The sequence below is a fragment of the Misgurnus anguillicaudatus genome, chromosome 5 (assembly GCF_027580225.2).
Source record: "Misgurnus anguillicaudatus chromosome 5, ASM2758022v2, whole genome shotgun sequence".
NCBI classification, from domain to species: Eukaryota; Metazoa; Chordata; class Actinopteri; order Cypriniformes; family Cobitidae; genus Misgurnus; species Misgurnus anguillicaudatus.
Window position 1 is genome coordinate 40,658,701 of NC_073341.2, and position 23,669 is coordinate 40,682,369.

General features: G+C 36.2%; 1 long non-coding RNA gene across 4 annotated transcripts; it reads left to right on the forward strand.

Annotated features, from left to right (window-relative positions):
* Positions 1-6,722: 6,722 nt before the first annotated feature.
* Positions 6,723-11,528, forward strand: LOC141363997 (uncharacterized). 4 transcript variants are annotated; one of them, XR_012369754.1, is made up of 8 exons: positions 6,723-8,139; positions 9,000-9,146; positions 9,290-9,643; positions 9,900-10,001; positions 10,239-10,356; positions 10,458-10,541; positions 10,746-10,880; positions 11,361-11,528. It is a non-coding gene; the product is annotated as an uncharacterized lncRNA (long non-coding RNA). The 4 variants fall into 4 exon arrangements; XR_012369753.1 differs by having other exon boundaries at positions 9,003-9,146; XR_012369752.1 differs by lacking the exons at positions 6,723-8,139; positions 9,000-9,146 and having other exon boundaries at positions 9,153-9,643; positions 10,239-10,377.
* The last annotated feature ends 12,141 nt before the right edge of the window (positions 11,529-23,669 follow it).

Consider the following 23,669-nt stretch of genomic DNA (forward strand, 5'->3'; position numbering starts at 1 on the left):
AACAGCTCTATATCATCACGGCTGTGATTAGGCCAGAGGCACGCGATAGTTTCACATATGCACGCGAAGCTAAACTTTAAAAAAAATTCTGCACATGAAGGTTTCGTGTGAAGCACATGAAAGTTTCACGTGAGCACATGAAACTTAACTTTAGATTTTTTTTACTCCATTGTCACCTTAGGGGCTCGGTACAATGCCATGCAAAACTGAGCAAAGTAATGCGTGACTATTTCATGGAAATTTGTGAGATCAGGTTGTATAAAATCCAATTTTTAATGTTATAAGTTTTCATCTCTTTCATAATGTGATATCCATGACATCTCTGAGGTGCTTGCCTTGGAGATAACTATTACGATATCAAATGATTCCAGCTGTATTTAAGAGTTCTGTTGCAAATGTGCAAACAAACTTTAGCTATAAACAAATGTCTAAACAGACTGTGAAACACTTACAAAATCCTCGAGGCTTTTAAAAACAAGATCTGGAGTGAAGAGTTGAAGAGCAGCACACCGTGATGAAATATCTGCACTGATAAACACATTTCCAGCTTGACATTTTCTCTTGTATACACAGAGTTTCCATTGCTAAGGTCAAATAAACACGTTTGTTCAATTTTAGATTCTTCCTCTGTAAACCCTTTTAAAGGTCACATGACGACTTAAGGAATACGATCAGTATGACTTCATCTGAAGGGTTGAGATCTGTCAGACAGGAGCGTGATCTCTGTGATGCTGTTCACATGAATGAATGAATCAATTTGATGTGTTTCTATAGATGGGTTGACTCTTCAGTGTCCACAACCTTATTATAGACTATATGGTATGTAAAAATATCAAATTTTAATTTTAATAATGTAAATAAATATTAACAGGCTTCTGATGATGATCTTATCTCAGCATTACAGATCTCAACAAGGTATACAGCAGTGACTTCTTTTTGAACTGCGCACGATGTGAAACCCGGCACAACATGTATTTAGCCCGTCATGTGTGTTGTTTGTCATGTCAAAATATGTGTTTGGCACGTTATATGAACCATGTGCATCACACGTCATGTCAAAATACGTGCCTACTGCAGGCATTCGATGGGGTTTATGATAAAAGAGACGCTCATGTTTTCCAGATACTCACTTAATCTCATATGTAATCAGAGTTAAGTGTTAAGTTAATGTCTTGTGAGTATTTTATCATAAACCCTTTTAAGGTTCGTGTGCATGCATATTGACATGACCCATGATGCACATGGGTTCACATGATGCAACGTCAAATCTGAGAATTTGTGGCCACAACAAATTTCTGTTTATGAACTTCTGACCTTCTGTGATATTTACTCTGTGTTTATTCATGAAAGCATTTTAACACATAAAGGTAAAGGTGAAAGTTTGGTTAACCCGGCAGATGCTTAAATCCAACATCTAGCTGAGAGCGTCACTAAACTTCTTTTGACTGATTACATCACAGTTTGGAGCTTGATAGTAAGCAAACAGATGTGTTTAGTATACACAAAGGAAAACTGTTTTAATAACAAGATACTTGTTATTGTTAATAAATTAAACATTTGTTTATACACTAGTAATGCCTGTTTACTGTGGATGTTTTTGTATATTTGTTGTCGTCACTTCCAGCCAGTACAGCTCAGCAGTAATAATGCAATTAAAAATTCAAGTTCACCATATAGCTGTAATGTGTAAAGTACACTGTTAAACATTTCTGTAGAAATGACTGCATTACTGTTAGCTTTTTGCATTAACTTACTGTAGATTTAAATGTATTTTATTTACTAGAAAATTTACAGTAAATTACTGGGAAACAGCTGCAGAACTACAGCAAATTTTTTTACCTTTTTTAGCGAAAATGTGCTTACCCTGTCATTACAATAATGTTTTAAATGAAGACATGTTTTTTGATTTTGATGTGAAATGTAAAATTTTTAACCCCTTCAAACCTGATGTTCAGGTGTTTAATCAGTGTGCCTTATTTTGATTAGTATTTTTATTGGTTTAAACCACAAAACCTGTGATGTCCATTCCAGTGGACGCAGGGTCTGAAAGGGTTAAATGAGATTTATTTATTTATTTATTTATATAATGTTGAATGTATATATTATTGCATTGTTGTTTATCTTAACAGTCTGCTGTAAAGAATAAACCAAAAGTCATACAAGATATCTGAGTTATTTTCAACTCAGTGTTGGGATGTAAAATCAACCCAGTAAATGTTTATATTTGGCCTAACAACCCAGCAGGTTAAATTACAACTCAACAGGCTGAGTTCTTCCCTTTTTGACCCAATGCTGGAGTGAAAATAAATCAGCATTTTTTAGTGTACACAGAGAGACGGCTGTTTCTTTATTCCACACATATCTGCCTTTAGATATAAGACTTTGTCCCTGCATCTGTCTTTTCAAGGACATTACACAGTAATGTCCCAGTACATCCATTCAGAAATGACTTTTATTATTCCAAACATTATGAATTACCTCTGACAGGTGCAAGAGAGAAATTCACAGGGAAAAATATCCGTTGAAAAGAAAAGCGGAGTCTGGCAGACATTAAAAGGTTACTGCAGTATTGTATGAGGCAGAGTTGTTGGACTAATTACATAAATTACATTCATTATTGCTTGCTTTAGCATTTGTGTTGTTCATAACCGTTTTGAGAGCGCTATTAAAAAAGAAATGTTTTTAGCAAGAACACAAAGCGGCTGATGTTGTGTTCAGGGGCTGAAACAGTTCATTACATTGTGCCTCAGCTCTTCATTTTATTATGATGTGTTTTTTTGCATGGCAGAGTGAAAACACTTCAGTAGTGTTAAATGCATGTAACATGTGTTTGTTTTATTTATTGCTTTGTTCGACTGCTTTCAAAAGAAGGGACGAGTTTGAGGTTCACAACAGAGCTGCGTAACATTGTACAAATATAACCTTTCTAACACTGCAAATACACTTTTCATTTTACAAACTTCTTTTTAAACATCATAAAATATAAAATAACATTTCTTAAAGTGACATGGTCAGTGTTACAAATGTGCTTACAGTCGATTCAGAAATCACTTTTATGTAAAATCCTTTCTATTTTAAATCTTGTTTGTTTATTTACAGATGTAAATTAGATTTTGAGTCTTATTCACTGTTAGTATGAATCATATAAACATTTACTTCTAATTACTTTAAAAGACAAACATCACTGTGTACAAATAATGTCAATTATGGTCATTACACTTAAATGTGCTGAAGTTTTCTGGTTTTAATTTCTCTTTTGCTTTTTGCTGTAGGCTGAACCAGTTTAATCCGCTTACCCGTTTCATATCCCTATCATGTTTATATATAGCCTATATATAAATATATATGTATCTCTCTCAAGGGTTTTTCTCCTCCTAGGAGTTTTCCCACAGGGTTTTTCTCCTAGGGATTTTTTTCATCCCATGGAGAGTCAGCCAACATTGGCTTAACTTAGCACTTTATTGTATACGTTACATTATTACTACGCTCGCTTGTACGGTTTATTCTTAGCCGCTGTATTCTGCTTCTAATATTATCTATTTTCCCCTACATCTATTCATGTAAAGCTGCTTTGAAACTATTAACAATTGTGAAAAGCGCTATATAAAAAAATTGAATTGAATTGAATATTTGCACCGATCCATCACAGTATGAGGCCGAAAATCTTAAACTGAATAGTCATCGGTGAAATAAGTTGAACTGTCAATGACATATTACAATATAGTAATAATATTTTGTTTTAACCCAAATAAATAAGTATACTTAACCTAAATCCAGAAATATTTACTCCATTACTCAAGTGTTTTAGTATTTAGTATTAGTATTTCTCTCATTCAACAAGAAATTTTTGAGTTAAATCAATTTATTTTAGCTTATTTAAATCTCTGGATTTGAACATTTTACCCATTATACATAAATGAACAGCTACTGTTATATGTTGTTTGGCTGTTTGTTATCTTTACTGCAGTTATTTTTCACAGCATTGTTGCTTATTATTTTTGTGGTGAAGTTAAGAGCTTATCTTTTCACTTCATAAGATTTGATTACTGATTTGAATGCTATATCTCATGGCAATTCGTATTTATTTGTACGACCACATTCGTACATTTTTGTACAATTTGCCCCTCTGTGAAGTTGGAGTTAAGGGTAAGGTTTTGTTATTGGTTATTTTTATGATAATCGTACATTTTTGCAAGACATTGTATGAATTATGAACGAATATGTACGTAAAAATATTTGTCGTACACTGTAAAAAAATCTGTAGAAATTGCAGCTGGTTTGCCGGTAACCCACCGCAGATCCAAACTTCCGTTCTTCACCGGCAACATTTTGTTCAAAGTTAAACGAAAACCAAACACTCACAAGTCTTTGTCTTTACAGAGTAAAACTAAAAAAAAACAGCATCAAGCAAAACATCTGGGAAACAAAATCTGAAGCAAAAAACAGAATACTTTATTCTGTAAAGATAAAGACTTGTTAATATTTAAAATGTATTTAACAAACTCCTGCCAGTAAATAACATAAATTTAAATCTACTGTAAATTACCGGCAACCCAGTTACAATAACATTGTAATTTCTACAGAAATTTTTTACAGTGTAAAATATATACAAATTCTTGTGAGATCAGGATGGTCACCATTATTGAGACTTGTGTGTGGAGGTCTCTGTGTGAAGTTGAAACCTTTGCTTTATTTAATTTTACCCAATGTATCATCTTTATTTGAAAGGGCAAAGATTGCAGAGTGTTATGTTACAGTTTTTTTCAACTGCTTACACACAAAATTATTACTTGTCACACAATTTCTAAAACCTGACACTCAAACACCAGAACCACACACTAAATCTGCAAAACCATACACTAATTTTTGGCCTTTTACTCAGTTTTCAATTTCATTAAACACTTTTTGCAAAACACAACACACAATTTTCTATGCAACACACAAAAATCTGACAGGAAGATTTTTGATTTCCTTTTATAAACACAACTAATCAAAATGCCACACTAATTCATCAGTGCCTCACACTAACTCCTCACATGCTTAACAACAAAAAATCATGACTTTAGGAGTGGCCTATAAATAGGCCAAAGGTCAAGTAATAGCTTTTGGACAATGGATGCCCATGCCATTGTCCATGAATACATTTATGTGGATGAGGTGGGCTTTAATCTCAGTAAAACTATAAGAAGGGGAAGGAATGTCATCAGACAATGTGCCAGAAACATTATGTGTGCTACAATTTCACAAAATGTTGGTTTTCTGCACCATCACGCCACACTTGGCCCCTATAACACTGATCACATCATACAATTTCTGGTAACTATTGATGACATGATCTACCTGCCTTCATATTCACCATTTCTAAATTCTATTGAGGAGTTTTTCTCCGCATGGTGCTGGAAAGTTAGATACGCCATACGCCACAGTGTCTGGCAAGAGGGAATATAGCCTGTAAAGTGGATGAAGTATTGTGGCTGGACCCAGCCTGGAGAAAAGATGGAGCCTTGATACACCCAACCATCCCCACATGCAAGCACACACGTTTGGTTTTACACCACATGCAACAACACTACATTTTGATGTATTTTTTTTAGGGCCGGGACTCGATTAAAAAAATTAATCTAATTAATTAGAGGCTTTGTAATTAATTAATCTAAATTAATCGCATTTTAATCGCATATAAATATTTGACCTGAGAACATTAAGAAGTACTTTTTTACATGGATTTTAGTATACACTCTTAGAAAGGATGTGTTAATTTTATACACATCATTGTGCTGTAAGCTTTTAACACATTATGTGTAATTTTAACACATTATGAGTCATTTTGTCTTGATTTTGTGTTCAAGTATAACAAAATGTGTTGTTTCAATAATAACACAGAGATGGGTGGATTCCAGGACGACGCAGTTAGTGTGTTGTCCCAGAATCAACACTAATGTGTTGTTTTTAACACATTCGTTCTTAGAGTGTACCCAACCCAGGCTCATTGGAAATACGTTACTCTGCCTACATTTTTGCAAAACCTAAAATACGTAGCTGAAAGTACATTTCCCTGTGAAACGTCCACTAGAGGCGCTATGTGGTATACAGCGAGTCATACTTGGCCCGTATCAGATGCATGTTTATTAACGTTTATAAAAGGGACAATATTAATAAAGGATGTTCAGACTTGTCAGCATACACTCATTTTGACATCAATTAGTAATTATTTCCATGTTTTTGAGGTGCCAAGAGCACATATCTTCTGGATCGCACTGCCTCGAGGTCATCGCACTTCCTCGAGGTAACTTACCAAAAGAGTATGGTATTGCCTCACAAACGGAACAATTATAATAAAAATGCATTTGTATGTTTTAGTTTTTTGTGTGTTGATGAAATTAAACGGCAGGGAATTGCACAATAATGATATCGCGTTGATTTCGTAATACGTACCAAATCGCACAAAACTAACGTTATATGGCAAACTATTCTTGAACAGCCAGACCAAATATTTTACATGGGTCTACGTGTCTCACTACCGAGCCTCGAGTAGGCTATGAGTTGTAACTGTTAATCCGAATAGATAATATCAAAAGATAATAAAGTTTTGCCAGAACGTAACGATATGTACGTTTCAGTCAGGTGATTGTTTTATGTACTCGGTGAAACGTACAGCAAGTTAGTGAGCAGTGGACAATTCAATTACCCTGAGTACAAAAAATATATTTTATTGACCCCCATAATCTCAATTGATCTGTTCTTTTATGACCCGGATCATATTTATCTGGCCATTCAACTGGGTTTTAAATGTTAATATTCCCTCGCAGTCTGATCTCAAATAGGTATCAGCTAGCGCGGTCTGCGGTGAGTTAAACAACGCTGCAGGTAGCATTCAGCGGTGAGTTTACGCTCAAATGCGGGTAAAACAACATTCAGAGAGGAGTTTTATTAAAACAGCGATCATCTGCAGGTAAAACAACACTCAGAAGTGACTTTAACAACGCTCCACGGCGCGTGAGAGTAGCATTTAAGCGTTTTCTGCTCATCTAACTGTTAGGTAGCTTTGATTACCATGCTGGATGGTAAATAATTTTTATCAGAGGCTCGTTGATGTTAACAAATATAGATATAAATATACATTTTACTATACTGCGATTGTGTTTGATTAATTTATGTTATATATGATTATTAATTTGTTTATTTAAAATCCTGTAATTTAATAACTCTGACGACGTCATCGAACGTCATTTTTTATCGTAGTTGACCTTTGCATTGAGTATGAAAGTTAAGGGGCAGTCTGATGTCTACTCTACTGAAAAAAATACTAAGACCAGCATAAGCTGGTTTTAGCTGGTCTCCCAGCTTAGTTTTAGCTTGTATTGCTGGTGTAGCAAGCTGTGTTTTGGTCACCTTGACCAGCTGACCAACCAGCTTGTAGGTTTGCCAGGCTGGGAGGACCAGCTTAAACCACCTTAAACCAGCTACCAGCTTATGCTGGTATTAGCTGGATTTTCCGGTAGGGAATATCAAAATTAGCTAACTTAATTCAATTAATTTTGTCGTGTATAAGTTAATCCTGCAGCAAGATACAGGGAAATGCAAGATTTTCAGTAGCGATATACCTATATTACACTAGCTCGCAACTAAGTTATTATGTTGATTTGTGTGCGTGCGTGAGTGCGTGTGTGTATTATTAGTTATTTATTTATTTTCTGTTTATGTCCTTCAAATTTGCAAGCTTCAAACTCTTTATACCCCCACCACCACAAACAAACCAAAAACAAAGGCACTTTTAATAGTCACATGTGTTTTGTTAAACTGTACTTGTCAGTCTCACTGTAGCACTCTCTGTTTACATTTATATTTGTTTTATCTGTTGTTCTCTTTGTTGTGAGTCTTTCTGTCTGTTTGTGTTTCTGCCCATCAACATGTCCATCCGTTCAGAGCTCCAATATCATCTTATGATCTTGGATAACTTGGTTGATGGTCAAGAACTGAAGGATGAGCTCCAAAGTCCTGATGACACTCTTGGTGAGCTGCAAGAAGAGGAAGCAGCAGCGCCAGTGAAGACACCTGAGCCGAGGGTGCATTAGAGAAAAGAGACATTGATGGGAAATATTGTCTATGCAAGGTCAAGCAGTAATCAACCAAGTAAAGGTCAGTATTGTTTACATTTTAAAATATATTTTTAGGATCTACACTGTTTGGGTACTTGCAGGTGTATAAAATTAATGAATACTTCTACTTCTAAGGGGCCAATCACACCAAACGTGTTTATGGCAGTTGTAGACGCATTTTTTGAATGATATTCTATGGGCAGTGGGCGTTATGCACACTGTTTATTTGCGCCGAACGCCTTGCGTTTTTTGCTGCTGGCCGCAGCACGTGCTGTTTGAAGGAGCTGAGAGCGGAAAAGCGTCCAACGTCATTCGCATCTTTCCATTCTCCAATCGAATGAGGGGAGAGGCGGGCCTTCCGTTGTAGGTACGGGGTCACTCACTGTCTCCTGCATGTTTGTGCACTTTCACCCCGCATCAAGGCCAGAGCAAGTGCCCTCTTTGTAAAGTTTCTGCTAATATCTGTCATAACAGCAAAAGAGCGCTCACGCTTCAATATTTGATTGACATGAGAGTTGCATCTGTGGTTGCCTAGCAATTTGCGCCCTTGCGTTTCCACACATTTAAAACGCGTTTGGTGTGATTGACCCCTAAGGCTATTGTCAATAGCCAATCAGATGCTTTCTTTATAATCGGTTCTATTTGAGCATTCTTATTTGCTGTCATCATCTGCATGACGCATAGATATCCATACAGTTATTGGACTGTTAACATAAGGGTTTGGGAAAATAAAGTGTTCTAGTTTTTCTCTCAAGCTATAATGTTAAACAGTGAGCTTGCACCATTACAGACTGTAACCAGACTGTGCCACTAGCCTTGGGACAAGTTGGAATTTGTAAATGTATATTATATTGTATGTTATATATAAATGTTGCTTTGTGTTGTTTTAATCCTCTTAAGCAGATCACATTCGGACCACTGATCCTCCCAATGTTCTTGACACTCATTGTGAGGTTGGCTTTGCTCCAGAGACTGTTGGTGTACTTCAGTGTGTTTAAATGATCATTTATATCTGTACATATACAGAATATGACAGTGGGTTATAATGTAAATAAATACATAGTTTATTTTCTTAAATTAGCTTGAATACTGGACCTTTTACACATGAAGTACAATTAGATGCTGTAAATATATATGTATAAAGAGAAATATAAAAGTATTGTTTTTGTATACTATTTTAACTATTTTAGTGTTTTCTACAAGATCACTGAACAATTTCTCAGAGGCATCACCTCCTGGAACCCCAAGAGATCCTCTTCTGGCTTCCTCAAACTGGAGCACACGTCAAAGTCTCTTTTCAGAGAGGTGGAGGGCATAGAGACCCCGTCTGCTGAACACGGCTGTGGCACAAGAAAATGTTTGTGGGAGAAGTCCAGCTGTTATCCAGTGTTGTGACTGTCGACCTCGCCCCTTCTTCTGTGCTGAATGTGACGTCATCATGCACACCAGACATGTCCTCCATAGCATAGATGCCATGACTGCTGAATTCTTCCAGCCATTGCCTTTAACAACTGTTGTGGTGGATACGGCTCTTTCCCATTGTGGTAAGTTTTGTGTACGTACATCATATATCATTTTCAGAATAGTTAAGCTACAGTAATATGCTTTACTATCTCAATTATACCTTTTTGTTTTATGTTAAATGTATGTGGATACACCGTGTCAGTCAGCATTTTAAACATGTACATTCTCATGTACTTTTTCAACTATGTGCTTCACCACTATTTATCCATTACAATCTTATGTTACTCAGTCAAAAGAAATGATCTTAATTGTCCTCTACTGTATGATGTTTTTCAGTGCGGCTTGTACCTGTGGAAATGCCTGACAAAATTTGTGGTTGTTCACCAGAGTCATTAAGGGTCTGTCCAGGAAAGACAATTGCTGTGGTCACAATTAATGGTAAGAATGTAAAGAACTTTGTTTTGTCCTGTTAAAGCAGAATCTTAAATATCTTTTCATACTTAATTCCCAACAATTTAGCATAGATGTGAGCTCCAACACCTTCTTAACATTCATTTCCTTTTAGTATTTCATACCAAAGCCCATGATTTTAAATGTGAGGTAAGGAAAAGTTGCTGTGTGATAGAAAATAAATGAAACATCTGGTTCTTTCTTTCTTTCCTAATTTTTAACCAGGTGAAATGGAGTATGGCATATCAGGATGTTGCTGGATTAACACTAGGAGAGGAGGTGGAACACTGCAATGCCTTCCTCTCTAGGATCGCAGTGACCACAAAATCCAAGTCAAAAGCAAGTAAAACAACTGCACTAGCAGGTGCAATACTGCACTAGTTATATAATCATATAATAAATAGGGGGAATAATATGGTGACAAAATATTTTCTGTGTTTGCAGGATGCTCAGACCTGCCGACCCTTATGGCCATGAGCTGGAATCAGCAAAAGTTTGACAATTTGGCCATCTCACTGATATCAGAAGGTAATGACATCAGTAGAGTTTGTGGTAGATGTTTTGAATTGTGTGTTAGTAGTGTTTGAAGCTGTGCATTAAAGATTTGGTTTTGTTTCTTGCTATCTGTGATTGTTTGTCATTGTAGACCAAAAAAGCTCTGCAAAACCAGTTACAAAACCTAGAGGCCATGAAAACCCAATGACTTAAGACTTTCTCATAATTGCATTCCAGACTCTGTCGATCTAAGGACTGAGGAGGAGCAGAAGATTCTTGTTGCAGAGATGGACCATCATTGGAAATCTCTTTCAGCTTGTGCTGATGCCCTCGGAGAGCTGTCCTGCTTGTTTTCTAATGAGACAATGAAAAGTATGCATTTGTTATATATGGCATAATGGCAATGGGTATTTTTATTTTGTTGTTAGTAAGAGTATAACCTATTAACTAAAATCTGCTAAAGTGAATACATAACTAACTATATATAGGACATGTCCTCTCTAATCATTGAAGTAACAAGTAGTAAAACACATTTTATTAAAGGAAATTTAAATATTTTACTATGTTCTTACCTTAACTTAGACAAATTAATACACACATATCTTTTTTCAATGCGTGCTTTTTAAGTTTTGTACAGCGCCTCGTGAATGTGTGTATTAATTAATCTAAGTTGGGATCTAAGGGATTTTTTTTACCAGTAATTAATAACTCTGTTTTGTCAGAATGTATCATATTAGGATGATACTGTAATTTGGTCTAGTAGAGGAGAACAATGATGTTTTCCTTTAAGTACAAGTACCTCAAAGTTGTACTATGTTTTCTAATGACATTATCTGCACTTTGATATTACAGTGGCAAAACCTGGGATGACACCTGGGAGCCTGCCGCGAATTCCAGCACAAGTCCCCACATCCCAACCAGCTTTCAGCATGACTGCCTACACCTGTACATTATCAAGCACCCTTCAATTGTTTATTTTTGTCTTTGCTTGCTGTTCTTTATTAAAGTTTTTGCACAGTACCCAGTCTCTTTTAGTTTTTTTTTTTATTTTGTATTTTTTAAAACCCTGTATTTGTCATGAACTACACAGCAGACAAGAAGTGTCCCATGCAAGATCATAAGGTAGAGAGTTAGTGCTGTTTGCCATTATGAAATTCCCAAAGGCATTATATTTAAAGATTTTTGGAGCACTGGTTTAATATAGGTAAGTCTACTTAAACTATGTGGAATGCCAGACATGAATAATACCGCACATATGTTCAATTACAATATTAGAGTTACTTTAACGTTTATAATTGTTATTAAAAAAATAATAATTAACTTATATTCAGAGTAAAATAATGAAAATGTATTAGTTCATATTTAAAACATATTTTATTTTTGGATGTTTCTTTAAAGGACAGAAAATATATTTTTGATAGCAGCCTGCATGCTGCAATAACTTTATTTAATTTTGTAAGCAAAAATTAAACATTTGGAAATATTGTATTATTTATTTCACATACAGTACATCTGCAACAAGTTACCTTTAGGCTTATACTATTTAAATAAATATTTGCTTAGATTACTGAGAAAACTTTTCTGTTTCAGTAAAGTCTGTGTTTGTGATATAAATAAACATTAAAAATGTACCTATAGCGATTTACAGCCGTGCTGATCATTTACATTCAGGAAGAACGTGCACGTGATAACCATATATAGACAAGTGTGACGTTTCCTTGCCGTACACGCTGTGATTGGACTAACTTTATTCAAAAATAATAAGTGATCCGTTTTGCAAACTTTGTTTTGCCGTTGTTGTGACCTTAGTAATACTGTCAGTTATTGTTAGGTATTGCTATGTTAAAAGAAATTACCCGTTTATCGAGATCCTAACCCTAACCCTATAATGTAACTACAGGCTTCAATGAACTACAATTAACAGCGCCATGTTTCCCCGTCCCATCGACAGAATGACAATGGCTTATGGGCAATGTAGTTTTAAAACGTTTAGTAATGGAATTAAATAAATATAATCTTTAATGAACAAAATGGCATGTAAATATGTTCATTGTACAAAAATCTATGACATATTTAAGAGTAAGAATGAAATTTGATATTTTACTGTGAGTACTTTTTAAAATGCTTTTTTAACAGCTTTCCATGTATGTCAGAAATCTCTGTTCAACATTATTTAGTAAACATACCATAAATAGTTGTCCTACCAATTTTCTCTTTAATAAACTAATCAGACTTTGCTATACAGCCATTTGAAATGTGCATTATTTTTGCATTTCCATGGGTTGTTACATGGGCCCCTGGGAGATGAAGGACAGTAAAACCTACACAGATGTACGCTCTTCATCATGGATAACAATCTGTGCTGAGTGACATTTTTATCTGAACAATATTTTTATTTTTATTTCCCTTTTCCAAATTCATATCTTGATTGTGTTAGGTTTTGCTCATATTGTGAGACTATGTAATCAGAATTCAGAACTAAAGTAACAGTTGAAGAGAAACCTCTTTTATAAATATTTATTTATAACAAATAAATGCTTGAACATGACATGATTTTTTCATGCAAAGGACAAATGATCAGCAAATTAGTTGCCAATTCATTTATTTTTGCCAATCAATTGTTTCTTTTGAGACTTTTTGTTTATAACAATATTTTATAAGCTCTCGCATGTGATGCCAAGTAATCTAAATGGCAGTGGAATATAAATAGAAAATCAGATGAAAAAAATGAGATACCTAAAATATCTACTACAAAATAGTGGGTGAGAGTGGGGCACAACGCTTTTTGGCTTTGGCTCTATCATTCAAAAAATATTTAAGTTAGATGAATCATTTTTTACACAATCAACACACACACCTCTGCTACAAATGAACACTTAAAGTTTGTTTGTGAGACCTACCATTATCATACAATTACACCGAAAGTTACAGGAGGGCAAACATTACCCCCTAGGTGGGGTTCATTGTTACAAACAGAGGGTTTGTTGTAACACCTGCTAATTTTTTTTTTAAAATTCAATAAAATTCTGTCTATATACTAAAGGTGGATATTGTTTATATATCTGCCTATAATAGATATCCACACATTCATCCATCCATCATCCTTCATCTAACCATCCTTGTATTATGCATTAATAAATAGAAATATATATATTTCAAAAGGGCTGCACAATTAAGACAAATTAATCATAATAGTGAGTTATTTCCTCTGATATTGTATTAACAGTTATCATTTTGATGAATAGTATTTACATTGTTTTCATTTCATTATCATCGTATACCTGAGGCTTCATTGTAACACTGTGTGAAAACTAACCCAGCTTTGTAAAATGTTTTTAATCCCAGCTATCAGTTACTAGGACTTGCTGACATGTTTCAAATGCTGTTTTAGGTAAGACGACAGTGATTCAAGTAATATAAGGTTGGATTTGGTGACTTACACACCCAACTCAGAAATGGAAAAAAACTTCCATGCTTCCAAAATCTTAACCAAAACACATCAAATTGGGAATTTCATAATGGCAACCAGCACTAACTCTTTACCTTATGATCTTGCATGGGACACTTCTTGTCTGCAGTGTAGTTCATGACAAATACAGGGTTTTAAAAAATACAAAATAAAAAAAAAACACTAAAAGAGACTGGGTACTGTGCAAAAACTTTAATAAAGAACAGCAAGCAAAGACAAAAATAAACAATTGAAGGGTGCTTGATAATGTACAGGTGTAGGCAGTCATGCTGAAAGCTGGTTGGGATGTGGGGACTTGTGCGGGAATTCACGGGCAGGCTCCCAGGTGTCATCCCAGGTTTTGCCACTGTAATATCAAAGTGCAGATAATGTCATTAGAAAACATAGTACAACTTTGGGGTACTTGTACTTAAAGGAAAACATCATTGTTCTCCTCTACTAGACCAAATTACAGTATCATCCTAATATGATACATTCTGACAAAACAGAGTTATTAATTACTGGTAAAAAAAATCCCTTAGATCCCAACTTAGATTAATTAATACACACATTCACGAGGCGCTGTACAAAACTTAAAAAGCACGCATTGAAAAAAGATATGTGTGTATTAATTTGTCTAAGTTAAGGTAAGAACATAGTAAAATATTTAAATTTCCTTTAATAAAATGTGTTTTACTACTTGTTACTTCAATGATTAGAGAGGACATGTCCTATATATAGTTAGTTATGTATTCACTTTAGCAGATTTTAGTTAATAGGTTATACTCTTACTAACAACAAAATAAAAATACCCATTGCCATTATGCCATATATAACAAATGCATACTTTTCATTGTCTCATTAGAAAACAAGCAGGACAGCTCTCCGAGGGCATCAGCACAAGCTGAAAGAGATTTCCAATGATGGTCCATCTCTGCAACAAGAATCTTCTGCTCCTCCTCAGTCCTTAGATCGACAGAGTCTGGAATGCAATTATGAGAAAGTCTTAAGTCATTGGGTTTTCATGGCCTCTAGGTTTTGTAACTGGTTTTGCAGAGCTTTTTTGGTCTACAATGACAAACAATCACAGATAGCAAGAAACAAAACCAAATCTTTAATGCACAGCTTCAAACACTACTAACACACAATTCAAAACATCTACCACAAACTCTACTGATGTCATTACCTTCTGATATCAGTGAGATGGCCAAATTGTCAAACTTTTGCTGATTCCAGCTCATGGCCATAAGGGTCGGCAGGTCTGAGCATCCTGCAAACACAGAAAATATTTTGTCACCATATTATTCCCCCTATTTATTATATGATTATATAACTAGTGCAGTATTGCACCTGCTAGTGCAGTTGTTTTACTTGCTTTTGACTTGGATTTTGTGGTCACTGCGATCCTAGAGAGGAAGGCATTGCAGTGTTCCACCTCCTCTCCTAGTGTTAATCCAGCAACATCCTGATATGCCATACTCCATTTCACCTGGTTAAAAATTAGGAAAGAAAGAAAGAACCAGATGTTTCATTTATTTTCTATCACACAGCAACTTTTCCTTACCTCACATTTAAAATCATGGGCTTTGGTATGAAATACTAAAAGGAAATGAATGTTAAGAAGGTGTTGGAGCTCACATCTATGCTAAATTGTTGGGAATTAAGTATGAAAAGATATTTAAGATTCTGCTTTAACAGGACAAAACAAAGTTCTTTACATTCTTACCATTAATTGTGACCACAGCAATTGTCTTTCCTGGACAGACCCTTAATGACTCTGGTGAACAACCACAAATTTTGTCAGGCATTTCCACAGGTACAAGCCGCACTGAAAAACATCATACAGTAGAGGACAATTAAGATCATTTCTTTTGACTGAGTAACATAAGATTGTAATGGATAAATAGTGGTGAAGCACATAGTTGAAAAAGTACATGAGAATGTACATGTTTAAAATGCTGACTGACACGGTGTATCCACATACATTTAACATCAAACAAAAAGGTATAATTGAGATAGTAAAGCATATTACTGTAGCTTAACTATTCTGAAAATGATATATGATGTACGTACACAAAACTTACCACAATGGGAAAGAGCCGTATCCACCACAACAGTTGTTAAAGGCAATGGCTGGAAGAATTCAGCAGTCATGGCATCTATGCTATGGAGGACATGTCTGGTGTGCATGATGACGTCACATTCAGCACAGAAGAAGGGGCGAGGTCGACAGTCACAACACTGGATAACAGCTGGACTTCTCCCACAAACATTTTCTTGTGCCACAGCCGTGTTCAGCAGACGGGGTCTCTATGCCCTCCACCTCTCTGAAAAGAGACTTTGACGTGTGCTCCAGTTTGAGGAAGCCAGAAGAGGATCTCTTGGGGTTCCAGGAGGTGATGCCTCTGAGAAATTGTTCAGTGATCTTGTAGAAAACACTAAAATAGTTAAAATAGTATACAAAAACAATACTTTTATATTTCTCTTTATACATATATATTTACAGCATCTAATTGTACTTCATGTGTAAAAGGTCCAGTATTCAAGCTAATTTAAGAAAATAAACTATGTATTTATTTACATTATAACCCACTGTCATATTCTGTATATGTACAGATATAAATGATCATTTAAACACACTGAAGTACACCAACAGTCTCTGGAGCAAAGCCAACCTCACAATGAGTGTCAAGAACATTGGGAGGATCAGTGGTCCGAATGTGATCTGCTTAAGAGGATTAAAACAACACAAAGCAACATTTATATATAACATACAATATAATATACATTTACAAATTCCAACTTGTCCCAAGGCTAGTGGCACAGTCTGGTTACAGTCTGTAATGGTGCAAGCTCACTGTTTAACATTAAAGCTTGAGAGAAAAAACTAGAACACTTAATTTTCCCAAACCCTTATGTTAACAGTCCAATAACTGTATGGATATCTATGCGTCATGCAGATGATGACAGCAAATAAGAAAGCTCAAATAGAACCGATTATAAAGAAAGCATCTGATTGGCTATTGACAATAGCCTTAGGGGTCAATCACACCAAACGCGTTTTAAATGTGTGGAAACGCAAGGGCGCAAATTGCTAGGCAACCACAGATGCAACTCTCATGTCAATGAAATATTGAAGCGTGAGCGCTCTTTTGCTGTTATGACAGATATTAGCAGAAACTTTACAAAGAGGGCACTTGCTCTGGCCTTGATGCGGGGTGAGAGTGCACAAACATGCAGGAGATAGTGAGTGACCCCGTACCTACAACGGAAGGCCCGCCTCTCCCCTCATTCGATTGGAGAATGGAAAGATGCGAATGACGTTGGACGCTTTTCCGCTCTCAGCTCCTTCAAACAGCACGTGCTGCGGCCAGCAGCAAAAAACGCAAGGCGTTCGGCGCAAATAAACAGTGTGCATAACGCTCACTGCCCATAGAATATCATTCAAAAAATGCGTCCACAACTGCCATAAACACGTTTGGTGTGATTGGCCCCTTAGAAGTAGAAGTATTCATTAATTTTATACACCTGCAAGTACCCAAACAGTGTAGATCCTAAAAATATATTTTAAAATGTAAACAATACTGACCTTTCCTTGGTTGATTACTGCTTGACCTTGCATAGACAATGTCTCTTTTCTCTAATGCACCCTCGGCTCAGGTGTCTTCACTGGCGCTGCTGCTTCCTCTTCTTGCAGCTCACCAAGAGTGTCATCAGGACTTTGGAGCTCATCCTTCAGTTCTTGACCATCAACCAAGTTATCCAAGATCATAAGATGATATTGGAGCTCTGAATGGATGGACATGTTGATGGGCAGAAACACAAACAGACAGAAAGACTCACAACAAAGAGAACAACAGATAAAACAAATATAAATGTAAACAGAGAGTGCTACAGTGAGACTGACAAGTACAGTTTAACAAAACACATGTGACTATTAAAAGTGCCTTTGTTTTTGGTTTGTTTGTGGTGGTGGGGGTATAAAGAGTTTGAAGCTTGCAAATTTGAAGGACATAAACAGAAAATAAATAAATAACTTATAATACACACACGCACTCACGCACGGACACAAGTCAACATAATAACTTAGTTGCGAGCTAGTGTAATATAGGTATATCAATACTGAAAATCTTGCATTTCCCTGTATCTTGCTGCAGGATTAACTTTTACACGACAAAATTAATTGAATTAAGTTAGCTAATTTTGATATTCCCTACCGGAAAATCCAGCTAATACCAGCATAAGCTGGTAGCTGGTTTAAGGTGGTTTAAGCTGGTCCTCCCAGCCTGGCAAACCTACAAGCTGGTTGGTCAGCTGGTCAAGGTGACCAAAACACAGCTTGCTACACCAGCAATCTCAGCTAAAACTAAGCTGGGAGACCAGCTAAAACCAGCTTATGCTGGTCTTAGTATTTTTTTCAGTAGAGTAGACATCAGACTGCCCCTTAACTTTCATACTCAATGCAAAGGTCAACTACGATAAAAAATGACGTTCGATGACGTCGTCAGAGTTATTAAATTACAGGATTTTAAATAAACAAATTAATAATCATATATAACATAAATTAATCAAACACAATCGCAGTATAGTAAAATGTATATTTATATCTATATTTGTTAACATCAACGAGCCTCTGATAAAAATTATTTACCATCCAGCATGGTAATCAAAGCTACCTAACAGTTAGATGAGCAGAAAACGCTTAAATGCTACTCTCACGCGCCGTGGAGCGTTGTTAAAGTCACTTCTGAGTGTTGTTTTACCTGCAGATGATCGCTGTTTTAATAAAACTCCTCTCTGAATGTTGTTTTACCCGCATTTGAGCGTAAACTCACCGCTGAATGCTACCTGCAGCGTTGTTTAACTCACCGCAGACCGCGCTAGCTGATACCTATTTGAGATCAGACTGCGAGGGAATATTAACATTTAAAACCCAGTTGAATGGCCAGATAAATATGATCCGGGTCATAAAAGAACAGATCAATTGAGATTATGGGGGTCAATAAAATATATTTTTTGTACCAGGGTAATTGAAGCCGGGTGTCCACTGCTCACTAACTTGCTGTACGTTTCACCGAGTACATAAAACAATCACCTGACTGAAACGTACATATCGTTACGTTCTGGCAAAACTTTATTATCTTTTGATATTATCTATTCGGATTAACAGTTACAAATCATAGCCTACTCGAGGCTCGGTAGTGAGACACGTAGACCCATGTAAAATATTTGGTCTGGCTGTTCAAGAATAGTTTGCCATATAACGTTAGTTTTGTGCGATTTGGTACGTATTACGAAATCAACGCGATATCATTATTGTGCGATTCCCTGCCGTTTAATTTCATCAAAACACAAACAACGAAAACATACAAATGCATTTTTATTATAAATTGTTCCGTTTGCGAGACAATACCATACTCTTTCGGTAACTTACCTCGAGTAAGTCCGATCCAGAAGATATGTGCTCTTGGCACCTCAAAAACATGGAAATAATTACTAATTGATGTCAAAATGAGTGTATGCTGACAAGTCTGAACATCCTTTATTAATATTGTCCCTTTTATAAACGTTAATAAACATGCATCTGAAACGGGCCAAGTATGACTCGCTGTATACCACATAGCGCCTCTAGTGGACGTTTCACCCGAAAAGTGCAGGGAAATGTACTTTCAGCTACGTATTTTAGGTTTTGCAAAAATGTAGGCAGAGTAACGTATTTCCAATGAGCCTGGGTTGCTTTGCTCAGACCCTGCCGTCTGTAACGCAGTCAATGGGAGGAATATTTTAAACAGTGTTGTTCTTTGTTACCAAAAGTATATGAGGAGTGAGTGACAGATTGATGGCTTGTCATTGACTGTAGAGAACAGAAGATGTGAAGATGTCTCCGTCTTATTTGTTAGTCTATTTAATTAAAAGCTCATTGTTCTGTGGGAAAGAACGGCGCAGGAAAAACCTCCTGACTCTCTGCCAGGTTAGATTGAGTTTCCTCTGCTAAGCTCTGAGCCAATAATGGAAGTGAGTCAGCCTTGTCAACAGATGCTGTGCGGTGTCGTATGCGTGTCTTGTCTGTTGAAGCACAAAAGCCGTTTCCCGTGGCTTATAGAGGATGAGGTAAAGCTATCACCCCTGTTTTATAGCCACATATGCTTAGGAACACAAATCATGCTGGAAATTAGATTGTTATATTTGGGGAGATGTACCAACATAGAGCACATTTAAAGGAACATTTCACCCGTAGAAACATTAATCTTTATTAAAAGTGTGTCATATTTGAAGTCAAAATGTAACATACATTTCGAATTTGGTGCCTATTTGACCCAGAAAAAAGGTGTTTTTAGTCTCACCCCCTCAACAAAGATATTGGACTTCCTGCTTTCAATGATGCAATATGATGATTTTTACATCATTGAAAGAAGGAAGTGCAACACGAAAATCTGTATTTCTCATGTCTCAGCGGCAACTGAGGAAATGATGCACGACCATTCAAAAACATGACTGGGGTTCTAGCTATACAAAGCTTAATGCAAATGGGTGAAGTGTCCCTTTAAAGGAACACTTCACCCAAAAATTTATTATTGAGAATACCTCTTGATCCGAGTTGACTGTCATGCAAAAAAAAAAAAAAAAATCACACTTGTCTGACAATAAAGGATCATATCAATTATTATTTTCGCACCCTTGTATAATTTAAAAAGATATTGAGTTATTATTACGCAGGAACACAATAATTTAGCTTTGAATTTTTAACAGTGGTCCTTAATGTGTTGTGTTGTCCATTTGGATCTCACGTCTACAAAAATAACAGCACATTTCATTTTTAGAAAGGTTTTGGGGATATTTCATCGCTTTAATCCTTACTCTAGTCTTGTTCAGATTTGATAATTTTTTGTTTTTTGTTACTTTTTTTTACAGGTCATATATTAAAAACATGCATTTTAATAAAAACAGATCCACACGTGTATCCAGTATTTTGCTTTTTATTTACTGAAAACTCATATTTTCTTTTTTAATATTTAAAAAAAAAACAATTGCAGTTTAACATTGCAAGAGTCAAATGTTAATAGTTCGACTATGATCACTGCACAAACGTCTTTTGTTTATAACTGTTTAACTTTCATAAATCATACATTTCAAGTATTCACAACATAGCCTGTAGTCTTCTAATGACTGAAATTGCACTTAATATCTTTTTTATTTAATATTTTAAAAGATATATAGCATTTAAGTTGTATGCTACATTCGGACACGACTGTCAGAGTTCGCCCCCTAGTGGCAGTCCAAATGAAATTTCAGTTTAATCGTAAATCTGCGTCAACATAGGAGAGAAGTTCATTCCAACACAAGAGCTTTTAATCTATGAATATATTAATACTTAATTATTTACTTATCAATAATCAATTGTTTTTAAAGGATTCAAGTGTACAAAAAAGGATAAATAATTAATTTTTACCTTGCACACAGTGTTTTTATTATAACACACTTGAATACATCACTTCCGGTCGGCGTGTCACATGCGGTGTAGTCGCAGAATTTTTTATACATCTAAAGTATAAATTAGATCCAAAAATTACGCATCCGCAGAAGGTTGGCATCCCACACAGCACCTTTCCGACTCTACTTCTGGTTTATCGGCTGTCATTTGTCATGTACAGTACAGTGGAAAGGCGGATTTAGAGGAACCATGCTGATTTTAAATCAGACAAAAATGACCAGCGGACCGGATAAAGATGATTGGAAGGCTGCATTTGGCCCGCGGGCCACCAGTTGACTACCCCTATTCTAGCACATTGAATTGTGAATCTGAATTTGCTGGGATCTGACATTTGCTTTAATATGAATTAACTTTTATGTTGAATCTATTTTAGTAAAATAGTTTTATATTTGTACTTTTTTAAATCACCATTTCAAGTTTGTCTGGAAGGTTTTGATGAAGTCTGATCTGGTCTCCAGTCTTCACCTCATTAGATGTTTGTGTCTTTCTGTCGGCTCTCTTGGGAAACCTGAGATTTTCTGGAGGAACCATTGAGAATACCTCATGTTCACCATTAAGATCTATCGAGCCAAAGGTGTCACCCCTCCTCACCTTTACTCTATTAATCATGAGTCACATTGAACCCCACACAGATGTTCTTCCTCATTCTCTGTGTATCTTCACCAGAGCGTCTGGAGATCAGGTTTCGTGACTCAGTCAGACAGTTTGGACCGACGGCCCTCAGTAATGAAGGTGCGGTAGGTTTTGAGGAAAAAAGTAGTTTTGATGTGTGTGGGTAAAACGACTTTAATAACTCAAATAATCCAGCAGCATTAGTTCTTTTTTTGTCATGGGACCTGAACCCAGTGGCGGCGCCAGGGAGGAGCTAGGTGGTGCTGTAGCTCCGGCTATAATATCAATAGCACCCGCCCAGCACCCCCAAGAAATGTCTGTAATTTTTATATTTATATTTTAATGTCATGTTTGAATAGTGTTTTCGTGTTGTTAAAAAAGGGAGTTAAATAATAATTAAAAAATATATATTTAGCTAAAATATCATGATGCCAAAACATGTGATCTTCTTTGGCCAATGGGTGCAGCGCCCAGTGAACTTTTGACCTTAACGCACGGCAGTTTGTTTTTGATAGCGAGTTTAGAAATTTAGCCAAGTAAAATACACCAAAATGGATACACCAAAAACTACCCGAGGAACAGCAGTGGACACACTAGGACCAGTAATCTGGCACTTTTGGTTATAAATACGGAGAGAACGAGGACCCTTGACTGCGTCAACATCATTGATGATGCTGTTTTGATGTGAAGACGTCTATGATAAGTGCTTGATTTTCCCCTCTGTTGGCTATTACAAATTGAATTAATTTGGTGTTTAAAGAACAAATCTTGGCTCTGCATTGTTACATCAATAGGTTGCACATACGTGTCATTCACAGATCTGTCACAGTCTAGCCCTGAATACAACGGAGCAGCAAACGCAGCAACAGACACACTGCACGCTTAAAATGCTCAGATCACGAAATCACACAGCCAGTTACCAACACTATTGATGAATCAGCAATATTGTTTCTATTGTTGGAGCATGGTGACCCGGACGCGTCCTATCCAGGATTTCGGTGCGTCTTCCGGAAGTCGTATTTGTTGACCGCATACGCCATTCAGTTAAAAACATAAGATATACAATCGTAGTTTCATTCTTACCTTAAAATGTAACGGTTGCTTTTCTGTGATAATAATAATAATCCTCTATGACATGTGCGGTCGACAAATACGACTTCCAGAAGATGCAACCGAAATCCTGCACAGGACGCGTCCGGGTCACCCTATGATGCTCCAACAATAGAAACAATATTGCTGATTCATCACTAGTGTTGGTAACTGGCTGTGTGATTTCGTGATCTGAGCATTTTAAGCCGAAGCGTGCAGTGTGTCTGTTGCTGCGTTTGCTGCTCCGTTGTATTCAGAGCTAGACTGTGACAGATCTGTGAAATATTATTTTCAGAGGTTTACATTGGCAGGCTTATGTTTGTTGTAACTATTGCCCTTGTGTTGAATACTTTTACATAGTCGTGGAACGAGTATAGGCTAGTTAATGCAGGCGTGTACGCGTGTATAAAGGGTGGTCCGATGCGACCTCCTTAATGAAATGCCCCAAAATTTAAAGCACCTTCTCTTAAGTGTTGAGCATCCCCATAGCACCTGCATCAGAAAATCTCTGGAGCCGCCA